This window comes from Thalassophryne amazonica, chromosome 18 (assembly GCF_902500255.1).
Source record: "Thalassophryne amazonica chromosome 18, fThaAma1.1, whole genome shotgun sequence".
Classification (NCBI taxonomy): domain Eukaryota; kingdom Metazoa; phylum Chordata; class Actinopteri; order Batrachoidiformes; family Batrachoididae; genus Thalassophryne; species Thalassophryne amazonica.
Genome location: NC_047120.1, coordinates 13,954,532 through 13,968,948, shown reverse-complemented (window position 1 = coordinate 13,968,948; position 14,417 = coordinate 13,954,532).

Genomic DNA, 14,417 nt, shown 5'->3' with positions numbered 1-14,417 from the left:
GAACCCTCGTGGGCATGCGAGAGTTTTTTCACGCCTGTCGGTTACGTCATTCTCCTGTGGGCAGTCTTTGAGTGAGGAGTGGCCCACCCGCTCGTCGATTTTTTTCATTGTTTAGGAATGGCTCAGAGACTGTTGCTTTGTTTGATAAAAATTTTTTCAAAACTGTAAGGCACAACTGAGTGGACACCATTCAATAAATTCAGCTGGTTTTCAGTAAAAATTTTAACGGCTGATGAGAGATTTTGGTCTGGTAGTGTCGCTTTAAGGACGGTCCACGGCGCCTGACGGCGATCTGCGCTTCGAGGCGCCAGCGTCTCGCCGTTTCAAGTTGAAAACTTCCACATTTCAGGCTCTGTTGACGCAGTAAGTCGTCAGAGAACAGAGAACTTTCAGAAGAAGTCGGCATGAGGAGTTTATTCGGACATTCCATTGTTAACGGTCATTTTGTAATGAAAGAACGTGCGGGCAGAGTCGCATGTCGGGCTGGACCCGACCGCGGGGGGTCGCGGCAAGAAAAACACCTCCGTTGGAAATCTTAACGGGCAAGTTGGAACATGCCCAAGCTGTTAAACAATTTCTCAGTTACTCACTTGTTGAAAGCCATCAAAAGCCGCCTGAATTCTACAAATGGTTTTCAACACGGAGGTGTTTTTCCTGTCGCGGCGCACACAGATTTGCCGAGTCGTCACGGAAACGACTCAGCGAATTTGCGCGTACGTCTTTCATTAAAAAAATGTCCTTAAACAGTGGAATGTCCGCATAAATTCCTCATGCCGGCCTCTTCTGAATCTTCTCTGTTCTCTCACGATGTCCTGGGTGAATTAAGCCTTAAATTAGGATGTTTTCAGCTCGAAACAGGCCGACGACAGCGCCTGGAAGCGCTGCAGGACGTCCCGCTCCGTGGGAAGTCCTTACACCGACAGAAACACCCCATAATCTCTCATCAGCCGTTAAACTTTTCACAGAAAACCAGCTTAATTTCTCGAATAGTGTCCACTCGGATATTCCTCACAGGTCCAGAAAAATTTTTGATAAAGCAACGCGCGCTGTCTCGAGCAGCGTGTGAAACAAAGGAATTCAGCCGAGAGGGCGGGACCACATCTCACTCAAGGCCTGCCCACAGGGAAATGACATCACCGACACGCGTGAAAAAACTCACGCATGCGCACGAGGGTTCAAGCATGATTGGTGTAATCGCATGTCATTCAAATCCATATAGTTAAAAAAAAAATAAAAGGGTCGGTTTATTATCTAAGAGACCTCGTATATGTTTTAATGTTGAATAATGCACTAACTCTGAGGTTTCCTAACAAACACAGACAGATCGCAAAGGATTCTGGGTAAAATGTACCTCCGCTAAACACTGATTGGTTCAGTCATTCACTATGTAATCCAACACGTTAATGTGACGTGTGTCGTGTGTTGGTGTTTACAGATGTGCTTTTGTAAAATATTCCATTTTTTATTTGTAAAAACAGGCATTTTTACAGAGCTCTGGAAGTGTCATCACAACATGTTTTGCATGTGGAGAGAATGTGAGAATGTTCAGATGATTTTTTATTCATGTGAGAATTTTTTGGACCGAGTTTCAGGTTATTCGCGCATACTGCATCGTGTAGTGTACATGGAGTAACAAGCTGCGTTTAACATCTCACGACCACCTCCTGATTGCTGATAGTATGGTCGAATGAAAATCAAACCTGTTTGATATTATTCTGGTCGGCCGTCGTGAGGGTTTCCTGCTGCTGAGGGGCAACAAGCGTCCTACCGCTTGCAATGTGCATGTGCAAACATCGCAGAGCTGTCTTGTAATGTTTTTTTTTTTTTTTGTCCTTTTGTTTTTAAACTTTGATGTCTCCCATCGAGAGTTTTTGTAAATTAAGTATGAAAAAACTTAACTTGTGATAAAAAAATATAGTGTCTGCTCATCTTCAAGACAAATACTGCCATGAATTGCCATGAACACTACTGGCAGTAGAGGCCTTGAAATCTTTCCAAAACAAAATTCCAGATAATCCATGTCTGCTGCTACATTTAAGATGCGTGGAATTTAACAAACGCAAATACAATAACGTCTATAAACCCAGGGAATATATTCACGAGAGTTTTAGGCACTAGAGTTTAATGCTGTTGTCCGTGGAGCCTGAACAGAGTGTCTGAAATGCATTTGTCCTGCCGTGAACGTACTAATCCTACCCATAATGCACTGCTCGGCACAGCATGTCCACACTAAAACCTTAAAAATTAGCACATTACTTTAAAACTAAAACATATATCTGTTATTTTCACTTTATAAAACTTCAGACATGACAGTAATTTTAAATAACTGTCCAAAATTAGTTTGGTTAAAATTTGAACCATAAGTTAAAAATGTATGCCTCTGGATGACTTGGGTGATATTGCCAGCATATCAGTATGGTGTTAAAGGAAATTTTTTTTTTTTCTTAAGAACCAGCTTTTCTTTTACCTGCAGAAGATAGTGTTCTTCATCGAAGCAGCTGTCTTCTGTTTGCAGAGGATGGAACCATACATCTGTTAGGAAACTTATCAGGTAGGTACTCAACTGATTTTCACTTTTAGAAATGTTTGCTGCTGTTCAGCTTTGTTTACTACATTATCGGTCTAAAAGTTATCTGACAAAAACTCATGGGAAGATAATTAGTCCGATAATGGTTTTTAAAGTTATCTAAAAAGATAATCCGATAATGAAAACGTTATCTTCGATAATTATCTGTTATCAGATTATCGGAACTGTGCCCACCACTGTGTGTGTATGTGTGTGTATATATATATATATATATATATATATATATATATATATGTTGTTATTAAAAGACTGGCAATAATATTACAGTGGAAAAAGCAGCAATGTAAATGACCACAATGGCCAGGCATACTTCAGATTTATATTTTAATATATAAGGATTTTTTTTATCTAGGCATGTATGGGTTCATTAGAGCTTTTAATCAGATTGAATACAACTTACAAGGCTTCATTTATAAAAATCCATTGAGAATTATGATGACAGGAAAAAAACATCACAGTAAATGAACAGAATGGCATATTTTCCCCAAATTTCCACACTTGACATAAAACACTTTTTTTCCTACCCAGGCATGTATGGGTTCATTAGAAAGAGCAATTATAGGACTTTAAACCAAGCCCACTTTTATTAAAATCTGTTAAATAGTGACAACAGAGCAAGAAAAGCAGCAGTTTGTCATAATTTCCCCAAATTTCTGCATTTTACATAAAAGTTTTTTTTCACGCAAACATGCATAGGTTCATTGGAAAGAGCTTTCAGAGGGCTTTAAAACAAGCCTACATTTATTAAAAGCCATTAAGAAATAGCGAAGCTAGTGCGAAAAAAGCGGTCAGTTTATTTATGATCTGCACATCTCCACCCTTAGTAATGGCGCCGCCCTGTGGTTAGCGACGCTAATACAACCCCTGGCAAAAATTATGGAATGACCGGCCTCGGAGGATGTTCATTCAGTTGTTTAATTTTGTAGAAAAAGCAGATCACAGACATGACACAAAACTAAAGTCATTTCAAATGGCAACTTTCTGGCTTTCAGAAACACTATAAGAAATCAGGAAAAAAAAATTGTGGCAGTCAGTAACGGTTACTTTTTTAGACCAACCAGAGGGAAAAAAATATGGAATCACTCAATTCTGAGGAAAAAATTATGGAATCATGAAAAACAAAAAAACGCTCCAACACATCACTAGTCTTTTGTTGCACCACCTCTGGCTTTTATAACAGCTTGCAGTCTCTAAGGCATGGACTTAATGAGTGACAAACAGTACTCTTCATCAATCTGGGTCCAACTTTCTCTGATTGCTGTTGCCAGATCAGCTTTGCAGGTTGGAGCCTTGTCATGGACCATTTTCTTCAACTTCCACCAAAGATTTTCAATTGGATTAAGATCCGGACTATTTGCAGGCCGTGACATTGACCCAATGTGTCTTTTTGCAAGGAATGTTTTCACAGTTTTTGCTCTATGGCAAGATGCATTATCATCTTGAAAAATGATTTCATCATCCCCAAACATCCTTTCAATTGATGGGATAAGAAAAGTGTCCAAAATATCAACGTAAACTTGTGCATTTATTGATGATGTAATGACAGCCATCTCCCCAGTGCCTTTACCTGACATGCAGCCCCATATCATCAATGACTGTGGAAATTTACATGTTCTCATCAGGCAGTCATCTTTATAAATGTCATTGGAACTGCACCAAACAAAAGTTCCAGCATCATCACCTTGCCCAATGCAGATTTGAGATTCATCACTGAATATGACTTTCATCCAGTCATCCACAGTCCACAATTGCTTTTCCTTAGCCCATTGTAACCTTGTTTTTCTGTTTAGGTGTTAATGATGGCTTTCGTTTAGCTTTTCTGTATGTAAATCCCATTTCCTTTAGGCGGTTTCTTACAGTTCGGTCACAGACATTGACTCCAGTTTCCTCCCATTCATTCCTCATTTGTTTTGTTGTGCATTTTCGATTTTTGAGACATACTGCTTTAAGTTTTCTGTCTTGACACTTTGACATCTTCCTTGGTCTACCAGTATGTTTGGCCTTAACAACCTTCCCATTTTGTTTGTATTTGGTCCAGAGTTTAGACACAGCTGACTGTGAACAACCAACATATTTGCAACATTGCGTGATGATTTACCCTCTTAAGAGTTTGATAATCCTCTCCTTTGTTTCAATTGACATCTCTTGTGTTGGAGCCATGATTCATGTCAGTCCACTTGGTGCAACAGCTCTCCAAGGTGTGATCACTCCTTTTTAGATGCAGACTAACGAGCAGTTCTGATTTGATGCAGGTGTTAGTTTTGGGGATGGAAATGTACAGGGTGATTCCACAATTTATTCCTCAGAATTGAGTGAGTCCATATTTTTTTCCCTCTGCTTGGTCTAAAAAAGTAACCGTTACTGACTGCCACAATTTTTTTTCCGGATTTCTTATAGTGTTTCTTAAAGCCAGAAAGTTGCCATTTGAAATGACTTTAGTTTTGTGTCATGTCTGTGATCTGCTTTTTTTCTACAAAATTAAACAACTGAATGAACATCCTCTGAGGCCGGTGATTCCATAATTATTGCCAGGGGTTTTAGATTGAGGCGCGCACGTCCATTCACTTCCACTGCTGCGCACCAGCCAATCAGAGGCCAAAAGGGCGGAACCTTCCCCTACTATCCTACGTTTCGCAAATTCGCTATCGGTACATAGCCATGTGCAGCTGTCAGTGCTTGGGAAACATTTATTATGCTTATTTTTGCCAGCAAAGGCAGGTGCATGTTGCGTCAGCGGCATCTTGCCGCAAAATGCACATGCTGTCTCTCTATTTCACATGAAAAATGTCATTTACCGCACGCAGTACTGAGCGATTTTACGTTGATTACCCGTCCGCCGTCAAGCACATGCATTTATTTGTCCCGATGCCTTCCCATCAGCCCCCGCGTGCCCGAGATGCTGAAAACGCTTATTCAATTCCATTTCTTATTTGTATTTTTCCAGAATTTCCTTATTATTCCTAAGAAAGTTTAGTGGACAAACCTGCTCTGGATCAACGAACTTCAGGCTTGAAAACAGCATCCAGCACGTTGACTAGTTTCTTCGCTTCTTTAAATCGACTCGTTTCTTCTTGCTGCTCTGCGATGTTTTTTGTTTCTACCAACTCAAGTATCTCGGCATTAGCAGCAGTTAGCCGCTGTTTCAATAACATTCTCAGCTGTTCCTTCTTTTCGTGCTAACTTCGCCTTTTCTTCTTCTTCCGCGTTACTGTCGACCTTTGTGCTTCTGGAGCTCTTCAAAAAACATATTTGAGGATCACCGAGTGAAGTTTGATCTGTTCAGAGAAGAGTTTCCAGCGTCTCCAGCTAACTAGCTTTAGCCTCGGACGACAACAGGAAAGTTTATTTGATCGTTATGACGGTGACGAACTTATCGTTCCATTACCGCCACCTACTGGACTGGAGTACTAAAGGAGACTCGCAGAGACGAGAAAAAAGCTCTTTTCTCTCCATCAATCCTGTCATTTAAAGATGTTGAACTATTGGGTTCTTCAATGTGCTCGTCACACTGCTGTCATTGTCAGAGTACGCAGATAATCAATAAATGACTGTGACTTTGCTCCTGTGAGTAGTTTTCCTGCCAGTCAAACAAACTGAAGGCTGTGTGCGAGTTTTTTCCTCCATTATGTTAAGACACTATTCCAGTCCTTTATGATGCAACATCAACAGCTTATAGACCCAGGAAGAAATTTGGAAGCTGATGGTATACAAGGCAAGGCGAAGCCGAGTTGAATGGTTTGTTCCAGCTTTAACTGAATTAAATATTCGTTCCATTGAAATAATGTAAAAATATTAATTATTTGTTTTATATAATGGCTAAAATAGATCCTTGTTATTTCATATTTTATTAATTATAAACAACAGAAAAGGGACTTACATTTTGGTGTTCCACTGCTTCTAAAGTCCAAATTGTGACGTGTAGTCCGGTGATGCTGTGCACTGACTTCAGACTTCCATAAAAAAAGACTGTAGTTCCTCAGTCCAGCCAAAAATCACATCAGCTTTCATCTTAACAGCTCTTCATGCATCCAGATGGCTTACAGCGGAGTGAATTTTGTGTGTGTGTGTGTGTGTGTGTGCTACAAGAACACCGTCAGTTAGCTCAATCAAATCGTCGTCTTGATTGTGTCGTTGTCCCTCGCACTCACACAACCGGGTCGGCGCTTTTGCGTGTGTGTACTACAAAAAAAAAAAAGACTACATCCTCAGTGCAGTGAAAAAAAATCACGTCAGAAATTAGTCCAGCTTTTCATTCTAGCTTCCTGCTAATAGCCTCCAGACAGCACAGTGGATTGGTTTTATATGTGTGTGTGTGTGTGTGTGTGTAGGTGTGTATGCAGAATGCAATGATACAAAACGTATGGAACCAAACTGCACTCTAAATGCAATGCAACACAAATGGGACGAATAATCCATGTCATGTGACATACAAAGTACCAATCAAAGGACAAGGATCCACTCCGCTGTTATATAAACCCATTTATGTTTCGATGGAGATGAAAAAAACTGAGTTATGGGAAACAAAGTTTCTTGCACAACTGCTTCTGCTTGGTTGACTGGTGGTTGGCTCTCACTGCAGTATTGTATCACTTCCTGTTCTGGAGCACAGCGGTGTTTTGCTGTATCTGTTAGCTGTTTAATCTGCGCAGTTAGATTGATCTAGTTAACTAGATAACGATTTGTTTCACAGTGTAATCTTCACGTGCCTTAACTGAAGCACTCCCTCTGCTGAATCACCTCTAAATTATTTACACATTATTCACTTTGTGTGTTTTTAGGAATCCGCTAGCTTAGCGCAGCTACTAGCTCTTAGCTGGTTTAGCATGGCAGCTTCTCCTGTCTCTCCCGCACTTTTCTGCTCTGGGTGTGAAATGTTTAGTTATTCCTCGGCCTCCTTTAGCAGTAATGGTACTTGTAATAAGTGTAGCTTATTCGTAGCTTTGGAGGCCAGGCTGGGCGAATTGGAGACTCGGCTCCGCACCTTGGAAAATCCTACAGCTAGCCAGGCCCCTGTAGTCGGTGCGGACCAAGGTAGCTTAGCCGCCGTTAGTTCCCCTCCAGCGGATCCCAAGCAGCCGGGAAAGCAGGCCGACTAGGTGACTGTGAGGAGGAAGCGTAGTCCTAAACAGAAGCCCCGTGTACACCGCCAACCTGTTCACATTTCTAACTGTTTTTCCCCACTCGGCGACACACCCGCCGAGGAACAAACTCTGGTTATTGGCAACTCTGTTTTCGAAAATGTGAAGTTAGCGACACCAGCAACCATAGTCAATTGTCTTCCGGGGGCCAGAGCAGGCGACATTGAAGGAAATTTGAAACTGCTGGCTAAGGCTAAGCGTAAATTTGGTAAGATTGTAATTCACGTCGGCAGTAATGACACCCGGTTACGCCAATCGGAGGTCACTAAAATTAACATTGAATCGGTGTGTAACTTTGCAAAAACAATGTCAGACTCTGTAGTTTTCTCTGGGCCCCTCCCCAATCGGACCGGGAGTGACATGTTTAGCCGCATGTTCTCCCTGAATTGCTGGCTGTCTGAGTGGTGTCCAAAAAATGAGGTGGGCTTCATAGATAATTGGCAAAGCTTCTGGGGAAAACCTGGTCTTGTTAGGAGAGATGGCATCCATCCCACTTTGGATGGAGCAGCTCTCATTTCTAGAAATCTGGCCAATTTTCTTAAATCCTCCAAACCGTGACTATCCAGGGTTCGGACCAGGAAGCAGAGTTGTAGTCTTACACACCTCTCTGCAGCTTCTCTCCCCCTGCCATCCCCTCATTACCCCATCCCCATAGAGATGGTGCCTGCTCCCAGACCACCAATGACTAGCAAAAATCTAATTAAGCATAAAAATTCAAAAAGAAAAAATAATATAGCACCTTCAACTGCACCACAGACTAAAACAGTTAAATGTGGTCTATTAAACATTAGATCTCTCTCTTCTAAGTCCCTGTTAGTAAATGATATAATTGATCAACATATTGATTTATTCTGCCTTACAGAAACCTGGTTACAGCAGGATGAATATGTTAGTTTAAATGAGTCAACACCCCCGAGTCACACTAACTGCCAGAACGCTCGTAGCACGGGCCGAGGCGGCGGATTAGCAGCAATCTTCCACTCCAGTTTATTAATTAATCAAAAACCAAGACAGAGCTTTAATTCATTTGAAAGCTTGTCTCTTAGTCTTGTCCATCCAAATTGGAAGTCCCAAAAACCAGTTTTATTTGTTGTTATCTATCGTCGACCTGGTCGTTACTGTGAGTTTCTCTGTGAATTTTCGGACCTTTTGTCTGACTTAGTGCTTAGCTCAGATAAGATAATTACAGTGGGCGATTTTAACATCCACACAGATGCTGAGAATGACAGCCTCAACACTGCATTTTATCTATTGTTAGACTCGATTGGCTTTGCTCAAAATGTAAATGAGTCCACCCACTACTTTAACCATACTTTAGATCTTGTTCTGACTTATGGTATGGAAATTGAAGACTTAACAGTATTCCCTGAAAACCCCCTTCTGTCAGATCATTTCTTAATAACATTTACATTTACTTTGATGGACTACCCAGCAGTGGGGAGTAAGTTTCATTACAGTAGAAGTCTTCAGAAAGCGCTGTAAACTAGGTTTAAGGATATGATTCCTTCTTATGTTCTCCAATGCATATACCAACACAGGGCAGAGTAGCTACCTAAACTCTGTGAGTGAGATAGATTATCTCGTCAATAGTTTTATATCCTCTTTAGGGAAAACTTTGGATGCTGTAGCTCCTCTGAAAAAGAGAGCTTTAAATCAGAAGTGCCTGACTCCAGGGTATAACTCACAAACTCGCAGCTTAAAGCAGATAACCCGTAAGTTGGAGAGGAAATGGCGTCTCACTAATTTAGAAGATCTTCACTTAGCCTGGAAAAAGAGTCTGTTTGCTCTATAAAAAGCCCTCCATAAAGCTATGACATTCTTACTACTCATCACTAATTGAAGAAAATAAGAACACCCCAGGTTTCTTTTCAGCACTGTAGCCAGGCTGACAAGAGTCAGAGCTCTATTGAGCCGAGTAGTATTCCTTTAACTTTAACTAGTAATGACTTCATGACTATCTTTGCTAAAAAAAAATTAACTATTAGAGAAAAAATTACTCATAACCTTACCAAAGACATATTGTTATCTTTGGCTGCTTTCAGTGATGCTGGTATTTGGTTAGACTCTTTCTCTCCGAGTTATTTTCATTAGTTACTTCCTCCAAACCATCAACATGTCTATTAGACCCCATTCCTACCAGGCTGCTCAAGGAAGCCCTACCATTAATTAATGCTTCGATCTTAAATATGATCAATCTATCTTTATTAGTTGGCTATGTACCACAGGCTTTTAAGGTGGCAGTAATTAATCCATTACTTAAAAAGCCATCACTTGACCCAGCTACTCGTATCTTAGCTAATTATAGGCCAATCTCCAACCTTCCTTTTCTCTCAAAAACTCTTGAAAGGGTAGTTGTAAAACAGCTAACTGATCATCTGCAGAGGAATGGTCTATTTGAAGAGTTTCAGTCAGGGTTTAGAATTCATCATAGTACAGAAACAGCATTAGTGAAGGTTACAAATGATCTTCTTATGGCCTCAGACAGTGGACTCATCTCTGTGCTTGTTCTGTTAGACCTCAGTGCTGCTTCTGATACTGTTGACCATAAAATTTTATTACAGAGATTAGAGCATGCCATAGGTATTAAAGGCACTGCGCTGCGGTGGTTTGAATCATATTTATCTAATAGATTACAATTTGTTCATGTAAATGGGGAATCTTCTTCACAGACTGAGGTTAATTATGGAGTTCCACAAGGTTCTGTGCTAGGACCAATTTTATTCACTTTATACATGCTTCCCTTAGGCAGTATTATTAGACAGCATTGCTTAAATTTTCATTGTTACGCAGATGATACCCAGCTTTATCTATCCATGAAGCCAGAGGACACACACCAATTAGCTAAACTGCAGGATTGTCTTACAGACATAAAGACATGGATGACCTCTAATTTCCTGCTTTTAAACTCAGATAAAACTGAAGTTATTGTACTTGGCCCCACAAATCTTAGAAACATGGTGTCTAACCAGATCCTTAGTGGATGGCATTACCCTGACCTCTAGTAATACTGTGAGAAATCTTGGAGTCATTTTTGATCAGGATAAGTCATTCAATGCGCATATTAAACAAATATGTAGGACTGCTTTTTTGCATTTGCACAATATCTCTAAAATTAGAAAGGTCTTGTCTCAGAGTGATGCTGAAAAACTAATTCATTGCATTTATTTCCTCTAGGCTGGACTATTGTAATTCATTATTATCAGGTTGTCCTAAAAGTTCCCTGAAAAGCCTTCAGTTAATTCAAAATGCTGCAGCTAGAGTACTGACAGGGACTAGAAGGAGAGAGCATATTTCACCCATATTGGCTTCTCTTCATTGGCTTCCTGTTAATTCTAGAATAGAATTTCAAATTCTTCTTCTTACTTATAAGGTTTTGAATAATCAGGTCCCATCTTATCTTAGGGACCTCATAGTACCATATCACCCCAATAGAGCGCTTCGCTCTCAGACTGCAGGCTTACTTGTAGTTCCTAGGGTTTTTAAGAGTAGAATGGGAGGCAGAGCCTTCAGCTTTCAGGCTCCTCTCCTCTGGAACCAGCTCCCAATTCAGATCAGGGAGACAGACACCCTCTCTACTTTTAAGATTAGGCTTAAAACTTTCCTTTTTGCTAAAGCTTATAGTTAGGGCTGGATCAGGTGACCCTGAACCATCCCTTAGTTATGCTGCTATAGACTTAGACTGCTGGGGGGTTCCCATGATGCCCTGAGTGTTTCTTTCTCTTTTTGCTCTGTATGCACCACTCTGCATTTAATCATTAGTGATTGATCTCTGCTCCCCTCCACAGCATGTCTTTTTCCTGGTTCTCTCCCTCAGCCCCAACCAGTCCCAGCAGAAGACTGCCCCTCCCTGAGCCTGGTTCTGCTGGAGGTTTCTTCCTGTTAAAAGGGAGTTTTTCCTTCCCACTGTCGCCAAGTGCTTGCTCACAGGGGGTCGTTTTGACCTTTGGGGTTTTTCCGTAATTATTGTATGGCTTTGCCTTACAATATAAAGCGCCTTGTGGCAACTGTTTGTTGTGATTTGGTGCTATATAAATAAAATTGATTTGATTTGGTTAAAAGAGGATCAAACTGCAAGAGCCAGATGAAGGTGATGAGGTGCAGATGAAGATGCTGAAAGAAATGAAGAGGTGTTTGTTGAACTGATTCAAGTGTTGGATGATAAAAGTCTGTCACTTGTGATGAGAGATGCAGCGGACGACGGTAGGAAGGTGCTTCAGATTTTCAGAGACCATGATGCTGGTAAGGTGAAGCCACGTGTGATCAGCCTGCAAGGTTGGGTAGGATTACTTTGAAAGAATCCATGTGGATTACATGTATGTATGTACATACATTTGGATGACTTGTAATCTGATTACTTTTGGATTTCATTTCAACGTGATCCTACCCAACCATGTCAGCCTGTATACGGAGCTGACGTCCCTTCAAAAAGCTGTTCATGAGAGCGTCACAGATTATATTATTTATGCAGAGACTGTTATCACCACACTGAGGAAGGAAGAAGAGACTTTGAGTGACGTTTATTTAAGTTTCAAGCTGCAAAAGCACATATTGGAGCTGCTGATGGACAGAGGACCAGTGGGGTTGTGTTGAAGAGGGGTGCAGCCAAAGTTCACTTGATTGACAGCAGAGGTCATGCAGTGGACACGATACTGATGGAGGTGTTGTACGTCCCATCGTTCCACCAAGACATCTTCTCCTTCAAAGCAGCGACCGTCATCTTCAAGGAGGGACAGAAGGAGCTCGTCCATAAGGACGGTCTGACATTTAGGTGTCTGATCAACTGAACTATTTAAACACCGTTCAGCCTCCAGATGAAAGTGATGTTGATCAATGTCATGGATGCTACCATCTTCAAACATGGCACCACATATTAGGTCACTGTAACTATGAGGACGTGTTAAAGTTGGAAAGTGTCACAGAGGGGATGAAAATTAAAGGTCAAACTGATGAGGCTGATCTTAAATGTGAAGTGTGAGTCCAGAGCAGGAACAGAGAACCAGATGAAAGAGCAAATGTCTCACTTGGACATAGAGATTTGTCAGGACCTACAGAGCCAGCAGCAAAGGATGGTTTCAGGTCCACATCAACATTAACTGGTCACTATTTTTTTAAAGCTCAGAGTGACACAGTTAAAGCTACAGAGAAGTTCATTGCTGATGGAGCAACTTATGGAAAAATCAAGTGCATCAGATCAGATAACGGCACAGAGTTTACATCTCCAGAGTTTCAGTCACTGCTTTGTCAAAACACCATTCAGCATAAGACCTCAGCACCTTATTGCCCTCATCAAAACGGGACAGAGAAGTTTGACCTTTCAAGGATGAGAACATTTGGGTCGGTGTGTTGTGTCCACAAACACAAGAAAAATCTGGACTCACAACGTGAAAAAGGGGTTTTTGTGGGTTGTGACAAAAACAGCTCTTCATATCTTGTCTTTTATCCAGACACAGGAAGAGAACTCAAAAACAGGTTGGTGAAGTTCATCACCAAATGTGTAAATGAGTGTCAGACTCAGACAGATCTGGACATGAGAGAAAAGATTCTTTACAAGGAGACGACTGAAAGCCACCTACCAAAAACTGACATCAAATCAATCAGACAGGAGCCTAAAGCAGAGATTAGTGACACGGATACAACTACAGGGGAGGGTGAGAGTCGACACAATCCATGTTATCCAAGAAAGGAGAGGAGAAGTTATATCTGATATACACCAAACTCTGAAGGAGACCATGAAGTCATCAGATTCAGATTTGTGAGTCAGAACTATGAAGGATGAAACAGATTCTCTGACAGTGAGTCCAAGGACTTCATCCTGATATCAGTCATGGTGCTGTTGTTTAGTCTGTTGATGTCTGTGTGTCCTTCCAGGGAGATGTCTCACCAAAACCATCACTGACTCACCAAACTGGTCGTGCTGAGTGATGTTACAGGCAGCATAACGTTCTCCATGGCTTCTCCAGACTCTTTCATGTCTGTCACATGTGCTCGGGTTGAACCTGCTCTCATCTGAGAAAAGCACGATGGTGGACCAACCAATTCTGCTGTTCTTTGGTAAATGCCAGTTGAGCTCCAAGGTGCCAGTCAGTGAGCACAGGGTCCACTACAGGACGTCAGGCCCTCAGACCCCCTTATGAAGTCTGTTTCTGATTGTTTGGTCTGAGCAGGTTTGGTCAAGCAGTTGTATTTTTTTGTGGATGGCAATAGTCATATATTTATAATGCATATTTTAAAATCCGTTCTGTGTTATTATGAAATTCATGACGTTGTAGTACAGCATTATGTCCACTCGAGGGCGGTAAACATGATTTTCATTTTCAATTCCTCAGAATTCGATTGGTGAAACATTTTTTGTTGTAAATAGTCTTACAGCTGACAGCACAGTGGATTAGTGATTATCACTGTTGCTCGCAGGCGAGAAGCTCATGGGTTCGATTCCACCTGTGGCCTTTCTGTGTGGAGTTTGGTTTGTTCTCCCCACGTTTGTGTGGGTTCTCTCCGGGTGCTCCGGCTTCCTCCCACATCCAAAAACACACAGGTTAGATGGACTGGAAATTTTAAACTGTTCAGGTGTGCGTGCGTGGTTGTGTTTGTTGGTCTATCTATCTGTGGCCCTGCGACAGGGTTCAGGGTGTACGCAGCCTCGCACTCTATGACTGCTGGGGTGGGCTCCAGCTCCCCGTGACCCTTAATTG